At 28.3% G+C, this 18,336-nt stretch overlaps 1 long non-coding RNA gene across 1 annotated transcript; it reads left to right on the plus strand.

Moving 5' to 3' along the window:
* Positions 1-384: 384 nt before the first annotated feature.
* Positions 385-7,126, plus strand: LOC132935069 (uncharacterized). The gene is made up of 4 exons (XR_009663152.1): positions 385-1,186; positions 1,239-1,522; positions 2,400-2,478; positions 5,555-7,126. It is a non-coding gene; the product is annotated as an uncharacterized LOC132935069 (long non-coding RNA).
* Positions 7,127-18,336: the final 11,210 nt, after the last annotated feature.

Raw genomic sequence — 18,336 nt, forward strand, 5'->3', positions numbered from 1 at the left:
ATAAGATATACTAAAATATATAATATTTTATATTTAATAAAAATAAATTTAATATAGGTAGCATAAAATATATTTTAATATTTAATTGTTTACTTATATTAATTAATTTTATTGAAATAAATATATATTATGAATGTATTAATAATATTTTACATTAGCCATAACAAGAAGGCTAAAGTTACTTTAGCCAGGTAATGTACACATAATCCATTTCCCAATAGTTTTTATTCTCGGCTAAAGTTCGAAATTGGCTAATGTCTACATTATCCAGATAATGTGTATATTATCCAATTTTGGACTTTACCCGTAACATTTATATTACTGACAGCCACATGAAAATGATTAAGTAAATATTTTTTAAAAATGAATTAGTGTAACTAATTACCACATTTTTAATATTTAGTTACAAATATTACACTAATTAGCTTTTAAAAAATATTTGATCAATCAATTTCATGTGGTTGTCGGTAATATTGTGGTCTGGGAGTTATATTTCCTAGGGTCGGGAATTTTTTTTCCGGGATCGTTCGTCTGAGGTTTTTTCCGGGTATTTTTATTTTTATTACTATACCTACATGTTATAGTTCAGTGCATATACTGTAAAATTAGGCATAATAATCTGAACCATTATATGCCCCATACTGCTGCAATATGGATGATGCGAATGATTGTTGGTTAGTATACACACACTACCTACCTACCTACCTAATGATTCGTAATACCACTTAAAACCTATAGGTATAAAGACGAGCAGTGACTACAAAGATTAAAGAACGAAAGATTCGTCTAAATACAGATCATTAAAAATAACACGTTTGCAGTGGCTTTCATAGAAATAGATATTTGGTAAAATCGTATTGAAGCAGTAAAATTAAAGATATTTGTCCCTATTTTTGTCGTGTTGTTAGTTTGAGTAATAGAATAGTGTTGTTATAGTTTATCTGCAGCGTAAAATTGTCTATGTTACGCACTTGTAAGACGGAGACAACACAATATACTACGAGGACAATGTCAGTAGACAATAATCAATAATCAATGAGCCACCCCCATGAGTGCATGTTCCCCAGTGCAGGCCGGTCCAGGCATGAAATACAAAGATAACAACTAAAAAAGAAATGGTTTTATCAAAAAAAAAATAAAGTACCTATGATAGTATTGACGTCATAATATAACATAAAGACATTAAGTAGGTATAATAATATAATTTATTTAGTATTTATTTTAATATTTATTTATAGTATTTTAGTCGAGCGACAATAGCATCACTGCAGCACTATTCACTAAGCCGCCCTACGCCCCGCCGCCAACTACTCACACAGGCGCAAGTCACTTTTCACGACGCCATCATCGATTTTCATGTCATCAAACCAAATCTGTAAGTTTTGACCGAATTCTGATAGAAGAAAGAGTAAAGACCTTAGTCTGTTATCGACATCGTTTTCACTACGTCGTCACGATTCAAAAGCTTAAAGCGGTGAACTTTGGAGAGCCGGTATAAATCATTGTCGGTTTTTGCAGTCAAGTGAGTTTTACACTGTGTAAAAGTAATACTTGGGCGTTGGCTCTTCCCTTGGGAACAAACCCCGCTGATGCTTAAAATATTCACACACGAAAAAATAGTATTATGGACGATTCCGACAACATGATATATTTTATACTTACATCATGTCATAATTATAGTTTCTGGCTATCCTTTAATTTTTCGTACAAAAATATTAGACACCAATTATTAAAATACAAGATAGATACAGAGCTTATCTTATTGGCTATTATATTTTTATATGAGCTCACAAAAAGAGTATAAGTTTCCATCATACCTATATACAATATACATATTAGACTGTCTACTGACATTATCTTTAGATTGTACATATTATTATAATTAAGTATAACAATAACAATCTTTAATAGGTCTATGCCATCTGTGATTAAATGCAACTTCTAATACTCCATCATACGCAGAATAAAAATAACTTAAGCAATGTAACAATGTACAATTGGTCCAGTTCAACGACTGTATTATAATGGAGCAATGTTAAACAAATATTTGAGTTTGTATTTTGATTAGCTGATTAATAATATTCTAAAATTTAAAATATCATTATGTGCAATAATATATAAAATTGAGTACATAGGTATCCTCATACAAACTTACATATTTATAGTGTGTTTGCAAAAGATCCCATAATATAATAAAGGTACTTTTTTAAGTTAGTTACAATAAATAATTAAGTAGGCATTGTACTTTTTTTAAAAATATTAATTGCACTATATTATTTCATAACAAATTAGGACAATTTTATTTAAATTAAATATATTGGAAAACCAGGAGATCTGACATTAAATGTTAAGAAATTTTAAATACCGGTTTTTATAATTTATATACTTTTTGTTTTCAGGATAAAACTTATTATGAGGAATTATAAGAAAATTGAAATAACAGACAGTATAGATAGTAATGTACAAGATATTATTCAGGTAAATTTTAGTTGTATCTTGTAATACTCTAGTTAATGTTAAATTACACTTTAAATTATAACAAAATATTATTTTGATATTGTATAAACTTAATTTAATTGAAGAAATGAATAGATATTGAATGCAAGTTGATAGTATATTTTTTATTATCCATGCAATATTCCATCATTTTTATTTAGACCCCTTAAATTAAGGATCTAATAATTAATTTACAATGATACATTTATCATTTATTCCAAATATTAAAATGATAATTGAAAATACTCTTTAATGAATAACCTATTCGTTGAATATTTAATATTCACGAATTTTAACAATAATATTGTCTTGTAAACATAAATAAAGTTTACAATTTACCAAATATTGCATTGTTATTTTTAATTTGTATATAATACACATCCAATATTCATACAATTTTCAATATGGAATTTTATAACTAAATAATTATTAAAATTTGTCATTCCATTTTATCTATAGTTGTTAACCAACACTATAATATTGCAATATTGTATTAGACCCAGATTAGGTCAAATAATTTATTACTGAGATTTACTGAAATGTATAAAACATGGTTTTTTATAGAATTGAATAATTATAATATTTTTAAGACATAAATACTAGTTTTTTTTAGTAATTTGTATACTGTTTACAATGCATAATATTAAATTAAACCTATTTCAAAAAAAAATGTAATTTATATATATATAATTATATTACAATTATATAATTATATATATATATTTATAACAACTTTATTGAGCGGACAGCCCATCTTGTCGGTTTCCAAAAGACAGGTTATATTCATTATTCGGTATTGATATACATAGGATTGTTACAAAATTATAAAATTAGGTATAGTAAAAAGTTAATAAATATAAATACAAATTTTAATCAGACAATATTAAAAAAATTAAATTTTTATATTGTTTCAAATACATATACAAATATTAACCAAAATTGTAGTGCTGTTTAAGTTAATATTATAGAGCTTTAATAATTTAAATTAGAATTTATATGCAGATTTTGTTATGATAACACATTATACAGTTTTAAAATTAAGCTAACAATATTATTAGATTAAACTTTCACAAAATGAATATTTTTGACCGGCAATTTTTTATTACAATTTTTAAGCACACAGTTGTACCAACAGAAAAATCAACTTTAATTTTTCAAAGGATAACAACTATATTTTTTAATGGATTCTGGTAGAGCTTTTTTTCTGAAAATGTTTGTAATCAAATCATCAATTATAGTTTGCTAGTTTATTAGCTACAGTCCTCTAAAGTTTTAGATTGGAATAATCTCTGTAGAAATGTAGCAGTTGAAATATTTGGTAAACGTAAAAAAATGGGTGGTCCTTATAGAAATATTATAAAGTACTTGACAATGAAAATTAATAAACTGTTATTAATATTGTTGTTTATTTGTTATTAATCAATAATCAGTAAACGTTTTGGTAGGTATCATTTTACGGTGGGTAGCATATTACACCAACGAAGTAGCGGTTGGTAGCATATTAGACGAGTACCAAAAAAGTTTTACCAGAACTATTAAAAATATAGTTTTTACCATTTGAAAGTAATTAATTTGATTGTGCTATTGGTACAATTGTGTAAACACTTGGAAATTATTATAAACAAATTGCCTTTTAAAAATAAATAAATGCGTCTTTTGTTTTTGAAATTTTTATTCCATTTCCTCGATTCATAATCATACACCCGGGTATATATTATACAACTTTAATAGCTAATAAATTAAACAATATAAGGATAAAAAATAATCATTTTAACATTAATTTATAATAGTTATTAGTCATTACTAATTATATATTGTATATCTTCACAAAAATAGTAGAACAAATCTTTAAAATGTAAAGATAAAAAATCTTTTTACCTTGAAATTAAGTACCTAATAAGAGTTTGTTAAGAAATAGTTTTTCAAATATCTGTTAAATTGAATATTTTAAGTCTTTACCCGGTGGCACATACAATTTTAATAATCCGTAAGAAAAATAAAAAGATATTTAGGTGTTATAACATAATATTAAAACTGCATTCTTAGACCATTCTTAAAACAATATTATTATACATTTTGAAAAGTTTTTAATTAAATATAATCAGTGATGGGAGAGTTATTTTTAAATAACTGAATTTTATAATTATAAATAAATTGTTTATATCACATTGGAAATATACTCAGTTCTATAATATAGTCACGCAGTATAATATATAATTATAAACTTTAAATCTTCATTTACAGCATTATATTTTATCCATGATTTGTAGTACAAAGACTACAAACTTCGAACTATAAATTAATTACAATATGTAAATAGTATTTGTAATATTTTCATTTTTTCTGTATATAAATTCTATATCTGAAATTCATGTTTTCTTCTCTAATGTGTAATTAAAATATTAGTTATAAACATAATTATGGTCTATGAAAGTTGAACTGCCAATAAACAAACAAAAAACATTTATATTCATTAATAATAAGAACTTAGTTCTTGAAAATTAAACGTATTCAGGTCAAGTTCACACAAAATGAACGGGTTCATTCCCATCAATGAGTAAACTTGTGAGTTAAAACAAGTTTTACATTATTCAAACAAAAAATATCTTTATCAACAAAATTTAGACCAAAATTCATGATTTTTGATTATAGCTTAAGTAACAACATTATCTGTGTTCTCTTGTTGGTTTTTTACAATATTTTAATTTTTAAGTGAATTATGAGAGTTTTCAAATATTAATGTTGTACATACTCATAAGTTATAACTCACTTAAAAATTAAAATAATGTAAAATACCAACGAAAGAACTGATAATGTTGTTACTTAAAAGTTTAATAATAGGTTATTTCACTTTAATATCAAAACTGACAGCACCCTATTGAAACTAACTAACAAAAATTTATTGGTAGGTCATACATGTGTAAGACAAAGGCAATACATACGGGTGCGACGTCCGCTTAACTGTTTATCCTACTTTAAATATTATTCTTTTCTAAAAGCTGTATGTTATTTATAAAATAAAATAAATAAATAATATTTTTGTTTTTTGTTTTTTTAGGATAGCTGGTCTGAATATGATATGGAAATGATTCGTCTAGATTTAATAGTACTTTCTAGATTAATCCGGAATGTTGACAATGTTGTTTTTGAATTATTGACAGTGAAGAATCCTTAAAACAAATAAATAATAAATATTACATTTTTGATTCAATAATAAGTCCACACATTAACATTTAAAAATGTATTTGTATATTAGATACATATTATAGTATATTAATACTTTTAATCACTTTGTACAATGGATATATAGATAATACAATATGTAATATGAATTATGAACTATGAAGGAAATATTCCAAAAATTCAACACAAAATTAAAGTTATACAATTTAAAAATGCATGTTTTATATATTTTAATATGTATAGACTTGAGCATTTTTCATTTGTGCTAATAAAAAAATTGGAATTCTACTTATAGCTTTTTATAAAGACCATAATACGCATATTTAAAAAAATATTTCATAATTCCTACTCCTTTCTTAAGTTAATCTATAAGGATTGTCGAATTGATTCTTAAATAGTTATCTTGGTAATTTTGTATACATATTATTATAATAGAATTTGAAAATTTAAATTTAAAAATAGAAATTTTAACTTTGAAAGAGCCAATTTTTAAATAGTAACTACACTCTGTCCAGATTAATAGTGCTCAGTCGTACAGACAAAAACCCTGAACCAATCACAGAGCGTCTGATCTCGTCCGGGGGTTCAACAGTTCTAGGCGGCTCAGTATGCATTCTCGAATTCGGGCACTCATAATCAGGACAGAGTATAGAAGATGCTTTATGTTGGTAAATTCTGATTTTAGCTGCTTAAATAATTGTATTGAAGTACATGGAAACCTAGATAACTCAAATCGGTTGGGGGCAGAAAATAAATTTGAGTTGTAGACATTTGAGTTATCGAGGTTACACTGTATATTGAAGTACTAAGCACACTAGTGTAGTAGCCAGTAAAATAAAATAGATAGGTAACATTATTGTATCTATGTGAATATATATTATTATTTTTATTACATCGTAAATTATAATACAGTTTATTAGTTTCACAGAGTTCTAATCCAGTATTTTATGAAAATCATATGTTTGCCTGCAAACATAAATCGAGTAAAAAGTATGTTAAATGTATTTTAAATGTTCTCTTACTCGCAAGATAAATAAATTTAATACAATTTATACTGTAAACGTTATTCACTAAAACAATAAATATATTTTAAATTCCTTCAAATATAAAATATCCTATAGTATGCGTATTATGATCAGTAGTGTAATTTAAAATTACCTTCATAGTTTATAGGTAATATTATTGTAGAATAATCCCTAAACCCTAATTTTATTTTTAAATATTAGACATTATTTTATTTTCAATACAAAGTAAAATGTAAACATTATTAAAAATTGAAATATAGACAACAAATACACAAATAACTACATTAAATAATGCTTAAAAAAATACTATATTATTTCATGTGGGTATTTTTCTGGTACCTATTTTTAATATCAACTGTGAATGTAAACATAGGTGTTTTTTTTTTATCCATTCTTTGTTATTTTAATATAGAAATGAAATAAAATAAATTCCTATTCCTACAATATTGTATTTTTTCTACTAACAATTCTCATTATAAATGTTAGGGGTTCATGTTTATAAGAACTATGGTAACTAGGTACGCAAGTGATAAAACAGTATACAAGAATTTACGTAATATACACTAGAAAGCCTTAAATTATATATATATTATAATATAAAACAATATTATAATATTATTATACAATATTATCATAAAATCTCTATTAAAAATTCTTCGGGTTGCTCAACTACCACTATGTAAAACGATTAAAACGTTTCCTTTTCAAGTGCGTAAGTACTTATTTTGCAGAATTCCGATGATATTATGGGTTTCTTTTTATTCTATTACACAAAATCTCACTATCGATAATTCGTCGAACACGATGGCGACATTACAAATATTTTCAGTACAAAAATGCATGGAATGTTGTAGTCGATGCGTCGTGTGTGGGTAAAAGAGGGTCGGGCGGGAATTGTAATGTGGTCTGACGGGGTGTGGCCGGTAGGGGAGACTGTACAATAATTGTTGTTCATCTTCGTTGTACGACAACGTTTTGAAATTTCGTAAATAATAATAAAATACATTTATACCTATAACTTATACGTCATCAATATATTTACACTGCATACCACACAAAAACGGACGGCATATTATGGGGAATATAGTATTATTATAATATATAATATATTCTGCTATTCGTGTACATATTTTAAACTTTAAAATACAGTCAGATGTAAATCTTACCCAAACGATATTAGTTGAGCGGGATTCGCGTAAATGAACACAGAAATAAATCGGCAACGTCGCGACGGTGTGCACAGTAAGCAGTGACGTATATAAGGGGAGAATAGAGATTGCGATCGCGCGGGGCGTCATATTTTAGGCATCATTATTTTCTGAAAATTTATAATATTTAACCTTTATATGTGTAGGTATTTAAACGATAAGAATGAGGGAGTTAAAATATTATAGTTTAAACCCAGACTTATTTTGGATTAATACAGAATCAATTCAAAAACTCATAACAATTTACTTTCTCAGAGACGTATATTATACGTACGAAAGTCGAAATAGAATCTAAACCCGGTTTGATTATACCTACACTATAAAATATTAAAATATTGAAGTCTGTAGAATATAATATTGTGTACTCGTTCAATAAATATAACACTATGTAGTACCTATTGTAATGATAGCCACTCTCTAAATAATTAATAACGAACGAGAATGACTATCATATTATAATCCTTAAAATATTATTTGAATCTATAGAAAAAAAACATCCCCAAAGCTATACCTAACTGTTGGATACATCTATAAAAATAATAATTAATAATTATAAAAAAAATAAAATTTGAATGATAATATTTATAAATACAAGGTGGTACTTATTATAATATACGAGTTCTTTGTACGTCTTTGGGTGCCCGTAGTGATTATCTCCTCCTCCTGGATCCATTATACTGGCTCAGACGACACACTACCGTCCGTATACAGGCCGCCAACGCAACAGGTCACTCTACGTGTGTATATGTCTCTACAAGTGGTCATATGTAACGGGCCATATTAAATGAATTGTAATACTTTGTATTTTTTAAATAATATTTTATACACCTAAACATTATTTTAATGATTTTTGATGTGTTGTGTTCATCGAGTGCTTCTGCAACATTGGGTGGCATCTTCAGTTCGGTGCGTATTGAGGTGTATAGTGCACATTCCTCCACTATGTGTTTAATTGTTAGTATTTGGTTGCATGTGTTGCATATTGGTTGGGCCTCTTTACTGATAAGGTATGAATGTGTGAGTGCGGAATGTCCGATTCTGATACGGGTGATTGTGGTGTCTTGGCGTCTGTTAAATTCAGGGGAGGTGTGCCACCTTTTGATATCTTTTTTAATGTTTTTGAGTTTGTTAGTTGTTGGTATTAAATTCCATTGGTTTTGCCAAATTGAGATTATTTTTTCATTAATAGAGTTTATTATGTCCATGGAAGATATGTTATTTAAAGTAGGGGTTGAAATATTTTTTGTTGCAAGGTCAGCAACATATTCTACATATTATTGTATTGGTACCTACATAGTTTATTTGTACTACGTTGTTTTGCATTATATCAAAGAAATACGAACTAAGATTTTTATCAATATACACCTATTAACTTTCGAAAAGTTTTGTATTCTGTGTAACACGCATATAATTATGGTTAGTTTTTATTTATTAATTTTAATCTTGTTGTCACTTTATTGTGTCTTCATTTTATTAAGAGGATGTCGCCCCCGAATGTGTTGTCTCCGTCTTACACACGGACGACATAGGTAGCAAAATTTCGTTTGACAGTTACAATAGTGTGCTGTTAATTTGGATATTAGAGTGAATTAACATATTATTAAACTTTTAGGTAACAACATAGGCTTTTTATTATATTTAAATTTTAAAGAGTTAAGAAGTCCTCTTAGAATAACATATTGTGTCATACCTCACGTCTTACAGTCATTAAAAAATACACTCAATAATAAAACCCTTCTTTCGCTTCCCTAAAACAATCTTAACTCGCTTCACGTGTTATTTATTTTATTCTGTCGGTTTGGTCACTCCGCGCCACCGCCATTGTATCATCAACAAGATACCAGATACCTAGAAACCAGTTAACCGACACCTGCGCCGAATGCCGATAATGTAAGGTTGTTGAATGCAGCTACAGCATAATATGGAATCCGAGTGCGCGCGTGCGCGAGGTGCGTCGTCCTGGCACCCGTAAATCGTCAAAACCCTCCCTAACATATCTCATTTTTTTGTACCCGATTTGTACCCATTTGAACCCTCCATAAAAAAATTTGTACCCCTCTCCCTTTTACGCAAAATCAAATCTCCCTTCCGGGTGCTGTAACGACGTCGTCCTGGCACCCGGAACCACCAAATGTTAACCGATCGATTTCGGACCTATCTCATTTTTTTGTACCCGATTTGTACCCATTTGAACCCTCCATAAAAAAATTTGTACCCCTCTCCCTTTTACGAAAAATCAAATCTCCCGTCCGGGTGCTGTAACGACGTCGTCCTGGCACCCGGAACCACCAGAAGTCAACCGATCGATTTCGGACCTATCTCATTTTTTTGTACCCGATTTGTACCCATTTGAACCCTCCATAAAAAAATTTGTACCCCTCTCCCTTTTACGAAAAATCAAATCTCCCGTCCGGGTGCTGTAAAACGGTCATACTGGCACAATAAAGACTATTGGATGCGCAGTGCTTGGTGTTTTTAAAAATCTTTGTTTTTCGGTTTACCTAAATGTTCCTCCTTACACATGGATGGTAGTAGCTAGGTAATTACATTATATTACCATTGTATACGAGTATATAAGTATGTATATTGTTATTTGACAAAATCAAAAAAACGTACTGTGAACATACAAATGTATACTACTCACAAGGGCCGGATCTAGGGGGGGGGGGAAGTCAGGGATTTATCCCCGGGCGTATAATTTTCGTGGGCGTATTTTTAAAGTCTTAAATTTGTAAATTGAAAATTAAAGATGGACATTAAAACAAAAGTCAAAACCAGGTACAAAATAATAAAAGTAAAAACTAATAACATTGTTTTAATAATTAAAAAGGACAAAATAAATATGAAAATATAGGTACGCAATGCCGTGGAAATAGGAAATACCCGTCCGTAACTGTCAGCGGGAGTGTACGCGCCTTAGTCCATCATAGATTAATGTACTCTCTGATTAGTGACATAATAAAGTCTGGTAAAGATACTGTTGAAGAAAATCCAAGCACTTTTACTGACCTAAAAGGTGATGACATAACAGACACAAAAAAACAATAAAAAAACAACACATCATTGTAAAATCAATAAATTCATCGTTTCACTCAGAATCTAAAACCTATCCTATTGATAAGTAGCCCAAGTCAAATTGAAAATTATGTTTTACATAATATCATATTAAAATAATTTAAAAAGAAATTTATATTCTATTTGGTTAGGTTTTTTTATTACAAACTGTTTTTTTTATATAATTTATTTTTATAGTTCAAGATATCAAATAAACAACCGGGTTCTTATTATTTTGGAAATTTATAAAATGTAGAATGTAAAATGTAGATATTTTAGTATATTATACATTTAATCCATAAGTTAAAATCTATGATAAAGTAAATTTCTTTATCATTTTATAATCATTATATTACAATTTTGAATTTTCAGTACATTATCACATTTGATCCATTGTATTTTTTCCGAACCTAGTACCCCGTACATGATATTAAGTTTTGATTGTAACAAATATTAAAAATTAAAATTGTATAATAATGTTAGGTAGTTTTAGTATATTGTAAATTAAATATTGTTCTTTTACACTTGTTCTAACCTAATTTAGATTTGTAAATAAATAATTCATACATGTTATTATTAACAATATATTATTTATTCTAAACCTGAAACTTAGAAATATTGACCACAGATTTTAGTTTTAAATACATCATTAAGAAGTGCATCTAAAACTATTACTTGAATAGTTTAAAATTTAAAATGTTTTATTTTTTAAGTTAAAATCATTTAAATTATTTGTGATAAATAAATTATTGGTCCAGTTTATTGCAAAAGATTTTATAAATGTTGGTCCTTACAATACAATAATTTTTCGTAAAAAAAAATACTTATTCTGGTAATCTCCCTGAGATGGCCGTATTTTTTTAATTTTACTTACCGTTACCATAAATTCGGTTTTTTCAACACATCGTAAAAATTTTTTTGTGTCACCTTATCAGTTATCAGTTATTCTTATCACCACCAAAACTGCTATATAAAATATATTTTTAAAATATATCAGTTAATATATATATCAGTAAATATAATCAGTTATGTTTTTACAGCGATTTAAAAAAACACTATGTTATTCACTCGTTTTGCCATGATGAAAATAATATATATTATATACATTTTTAATTAATATTCGTTAAGAACAGAGAATACTAAGTAGAGGTTTTTAAGAATAGTTATATAGATCCAAATAACTTATAGGTATCACTAAAAAATTGTAATTTATTTTTTAAGCCATTATTGCTGTAGCAAAACGTGATATTGTTTTAAACTTAAGAATTAAACATTTCTTTCAGTAAAATACAACAAAGTGATTTTGTCAAATAACAATATACATACTTATATACTCGTATACAATGGTAATATAATGTAATTACCTAGCTACTACCATCCATGTGTAAGGAGGAACATTTAGGTAAACCGAAAAACAAAGATTTTTAAAAACACCAAGCACTGCGCATCCAATAGTCTTTATTGTGCCAGTATGACCGTTTTACAGCACCCGGACGGGAGATTTGATTTTTCGTAAAAGGGAGAGGGGTACAAATTTTTTTATGGAGGGTTCAAATGGGTACAAATCGGGTACAAAAAAATGAGATAGGTCCGAAATCGATCGGTTGACTTCTGGTGGTTCCGGGTGCCAGGACGACGTCGTTACAGCACCCGGACGGGAGATTTGATTTTTCGTAAAAGGGAGAGGGGTACAAATTTTTTTATGGAGGGTTCAAATGGGTACAAATCGGGTACAAAAAAATGAGATAGGTCCGAAATCGATCGGTTAACATTTGGTGGTTCCGGGTGCCAGGACGACGTCGTTACAGCACCCGGAAGGGAGATTTGATTTTGCGTAAAAGGGAGAGGGGTACAAATTTTTTTATGGAGGGTTCAAATGGGTACAAATCGGGTACAAAAAAATGAGATATGTTAGGGAGGGTTTTGACGATTTACGGGTGCCAGGACGACGCACCTGCGTGCGCGTTACGAGAGTAGTTATCCATGAGACGTCGTACATATTCTACCATACAAATTCTTTTCATTGAAACCATACAAAGAACAACAAGCGTTTACGATTCGTTCTAAGGAATAGTGTATATGCGTACAATTTATAATAAAATAATAATAGTGCCGGGGTCTCCAAATTCTTTTTCCGTAAAATAAAAATAAAAATGTGCTGGGTAAAACATTTAAAATTATTAATCTTATAGAAATGTAATGAACATAATATTATTACCTGCCTATTAAATAAGTCCCAAGTTTAAACGATTATAATGGTTCAGTCGTTGCCAGATAACTTGGCCCCAAGGCTGCAGCGCGAAACCGCAAAACCAGGATTTATCCGCAATTGGATATTAGTACTTAACAACAAACAGTGACGTAAATTAGTATTATATATCCATCTAAATTCTAAATCAGTATATTCCGTAGTTTCCATATTACATTAATAAATAAATATTGAAGCGCCGCCGTCTCACCAATTTATTTGGCAATTACTGTTCACCTTTGTTTACAGAAGTGTAAAGGTACAAATAAATATAAAGTTATGTAAAGTTATGTAAAGTTATTTAAATAAATATATTTGTAGTCTACTTAAATGTTAAATATTTAACACCTATAGAACTATAATTTTACCAGTAAAAATCTCAACAAAAAAGTAATATAAAATATATAATTATAAATAGTTCAGTTTTGGATGATACGCTGTATAGTGACTACAGTGGCCTATCTAATAAAATGTTTTGTTATTCATTAATAATATTAGGCCGTCATATTATAATAACACACTTTCAAAAAAAAAGATCGTAATTCAAATTCACACATTTCTCTAAGTCACTAACCGTTGAACCCCACCTCTCATCCCCTCCACGGCCTTGAAAAATGTCTTCTCATGCCACTGCCATGTGCATGCGGTGTTGTGTGTGTGTGTGTGTGTGTGTGTGTGTGTGTGTGTGTGTGTGTGTGTGTGTGTGTGTGTGTGTGTGTGTGTGTGTGTGTGAATGTGTGTGCGCATGTGCGCGCGCGGGTATGTATTTATAAAAGCGAAGTAAATTGAATCCACAAAATATAAAATTCACATAGGTAGGTGCGTCCGCACTCGCCGAGTACATTTTTAAAATAAAATTATATTTGTAATTATACTTCTTATAGTAACAAAATAGGAATCACGATGGTCTATATTTCTTTCGAAGTAATTTACCTACAGAATTGTAATACAGAATATTGTGTTTGAAAATATAATATTTGAAGAAAATATCTTCTTAATCCGGTAATTATTCCAATGCGATAAGAATAATCTAAAATAATTAAACGAAGGCTGAGCATCTAACGTGAGTCGCGTACTTGCGTGTATACTGTATACTGCATAGACCTATAAACTAATGGACAGCGCATTCCACTCCGCCCTGCCATCAATGCAAGGCAATCATATAAGAGAAAGAAAGAACAAAGAGAGAAAAGAGAGAAAGAACATAAAGGGGGTAATCATTGACGTATGAAACTAATACTATATATCCCCCACGTTCTCTTTTCTCTTTTACTCTATATCGCACCCCTGACCACTCTCTCTCTAAGCGCTGTCCATTAGTTTATAGGTATATAGTATACTGCATGGTGCGGCGGTCCGTGGTGCACACAAATGTGTGTTATACATGTTATACGGGTTATATTATTATGATTATATTGATATGAGTACCGACGTGACTATTGCCTATTATTATTATTGTGCGATAATTTATTCTCGTAGCACATTTTCGGCGGTGACCTGTGTGCTACCTGTTGTATCTACAGCGCGACGAGAATAATCTCAATTGGTGGACTTCAACGACGGGGGAGGCGAGTCGTAGCGGCGCGGTGACACTTTACTATATTATAATGCGATAATGGTCCCGGGGGTGACAATATCATAAAAAAATAACTGGGAACCAACCAAATTGAATTTATTAAAAAACATAAAATAAATAGAAACATAGATAAACGATGTATCTATGTAATATGTCATGTATTATAATATCAGTAAAAATAATTTATTATTTACAATTACAAAAAATTACAATCATTTCACATTTGTCTAGGGGGGTGACATGTCAGTGTGTGGTGGCGGTGGCGGTGAATTTATGCAGGATACATTTCACCGCTCACCGCGGCGGTAAAACCAAGACAATAGAATTTATCACGAGAACACTTAATTAAATTTCATATATAATTTGATTCCTCTAAATATAAGAACCTAAGGTACCTTTGCAGAACGTTTCCTATGAATAAAAATAAAAATAATAATATCGCTAATCTATAGCGTGGACTATTAAGTTTTATACGCCCCTAAACTATGCAGGTTTTATAAAGAATTTAGTGTTACACAAAAACTATTAAATTTATTACTTTATTATAATATAGTATATATTATAATATAATATATATTAAATTTATTATTTATTACTATATTTAGAATTTACATTAGAATATAAAACATTATTTTTTTGAAAACTAAATAAAATCAAAATATATACATTGTGCGGTTATAAATCATTATAGCCATATTTTGGCATTTATAAACGGTTTTTTTTTTATAATTTAATTGTGTTTTATATGTATTATGATTTTATTTTTACATACCTAAGGTTTATGTTGTGAGTTTGTGACATTAATACATAATATACTTAACTATTCATATAATGATTAATTGCCATTGATAAGAAGGTTCAATTAATTAGTACTATTTTTTAATATTCATAATTCATAAGTAATTACTATTTTTATGTAAATATGTATTAACTATACATCTTTTTCAAATTATACCTTTTTATCTATAGGTAATGTATTTCTATAAAAAATTACATTATTGCCTACAGAATAATAATTGCCAAAAAATTTGAAAAAAAAATTTTTTTTTTTTTTTTGTAACTAGATTGTAATGAGTTACTTTTTTATTTGAAAACTAAAGTAATTTCATTACAATTTTATTTGAGTAACGAGTAAAGTAACTTAATTACTTTTTGAAAGTAACTTACCCAACACTGGTCAAATTTAATAAATATAGTTATAGATAATACTTATTAGTAAAATAAAACAACATTAAATATAGGCACCTAATAGTTTTTTAATAACATAATATGTATGTTAATTTTAGTTTTAATATGTATTAACACTAACATATAATAGTTCAAATTGTCAAAATAAAACTTGTACAAACATCTTATTAGTATTAGAAATAATAATCTTTGTGATTACTAATAAATTAGCATGGCTTAAAAAAGTTAAGCTTAACTAGATTTAGTTTAATTATTATAATTTAATTAAAGTATATTATTATGAATATGTTCTACGTATAATTGTTATACAGACATACAGTGAACAGTTTACAATACAATTCGTAAGATCGAATAACTTTAATAATATTCACGCTTAATGCTAATATAATATGCCTATTATAACAATTATTATCAATTACATAATTTTTTTTTTTTTTTGATCTTGAGCCCGGCAGCTGAGGTCATTAGCTATGTTTTTTTTAGTTTTTACTGTAGGTTAGGTAGGTAGGGGGAAGAACACGTATATGTTTAGTTTGGCAGAATTTTTGATTGGGCACCTGTAGGTATCTGCCATGCCCGGGTGGTGGATGGCGACACTTGTTCTCCGGACACCGTGACTCGTCCGAAGAAAAATGCCGCCCATGGCCTAGGAATCGAACTCGGGTCGACTGCGTCGCAGCTGACGCCTTAGTCCGCTCAGCCACTCCGTCCCCCCATAATTTATTAATATAATAATAAATAGGTAATAAAATAGGTACAATTTTGTTATACAAAAATATACATACAAATCATACAATGTGCTATAACATGGGTACGAGCAATATTTCCAAAAATGTATCGTGTATAGAAATTATTACTAATACAAACATTGAATATTCATGTTTTGCGTTTATCGTTATTTAAAATAGTAACCTATTAATTTAAAAATAATAACTAATGACTAATGATGGTAGGTAATGGCTCTGATACGGAATATACAATCAATTCTAGATTGTTTGCTTGAAATAAATGTTTTACGAAACCAATAGACCTTTTAAATAAATAGTTTTAAAAAATTTCGTTTTGTGTTATTTGTTGTTCAATTATATTCTATAAATTACGTTTTGCGTTATTTTTCGTTTAATGCTATTATCTATAAATTACGTTTTGCGTTATGTTGTGTTTAATGAATAATGATACATAATATATTTTGTTAATCGTTATGTTTTGTTTTGCAGAATTTCATTTTTTTTGATTATTTAAAATTTTAACTGACTACGTCAAAAAGTTAAAAACAAAAATTGTTAACTATTTAAGATAATGGCTACCTATTCGGATTTGAGCTTGTTGGCTAAGTATACAGGACACCGGAATACTTTACGCGAGATAATCCGTTTGGAGTGGCGTTTTATGCAATTTTTTGAAGGTCGAATCGTCCCCATAAGTGTGTTATATTTTTATTGAAAACAATTTTACAAATTATTATTATAATTAAGTATTATTGTAATGTAAATAATACATTGTATTTAATAATATGTAATTCATATATTTTGTAATAATATTTCTAATAGTATAATTTAATGTCAAAGAAAATAGTTTGTTTAACATTTCAAATAAAACAATGTAAATACCTATATATAATAATAAATGGTATAATGGTAAATCATATTATTATTTTAATGTAAATAGTACATTAATGTGAAATAATCTACCTGTAGTACAGGGGCGTCATTTCAACTTTTTTTTTGTTGGTGCGAAAATGTTTGCAGGCCATTCAAATTGTTACCAGGCCACGTAGAAAACTTTTTTTTTCTTTAGTGGGGGGGGGGGGTCTAGTAGGGACAAAAACTGTAGAATATTTGTAAAATGTATTTAATACGTCACTTATATTAGTATGAAAACTTCACAATATTATTACTATTTTTGAAGAACTATGTATAGGTACTTTTAATAAGTTTATATTATATTGTGGATGCCAGTTGTATTTGGTAAGCAAATTTATGGATATAAAGCACGTTAATAGAACTTAATCGAACCTAACCTATACATTTTTTCTCCCTGCACACTCAAAATAAATAATATAGCGTTTTAAGCGTTTATAAAACTGAAATTTGTTTTATGGGTTACCTTGTTCAAAATGGCACAATATACTTAATTCATATTTCTAAATTTTTCCACATCTAATTTTAATTTAACAACTTAAATTCTTAACACTTAATACTCATAATCGAGCTGCACCTCCTTTTCTTTCTTTGTTCGTTCATAATAGAAAATACTTAATACACTCGTAAAATTAAAAAAAAAACTTTTAATAATTAATGATAATTTATCAGTTGAATAAATATTTATAAAAACAAAAATATAACATTAATATATTTA

The sequence above is a fragment of the Metopolophium dirhodum genome, chromosome 1, assembly GCF_019925205.1.
Source record: "Metopolophium dirhodum isolate CAU chromosome 1, ASM1992520v1, whole genome shotgun sequence".
Taxonomy (NCBI): Eukaryota; Metazoa; Arthropoda; class Insecta; order Hemiptera; family Aphididae; genus Metopolophium; species Metopolophium dirhodum.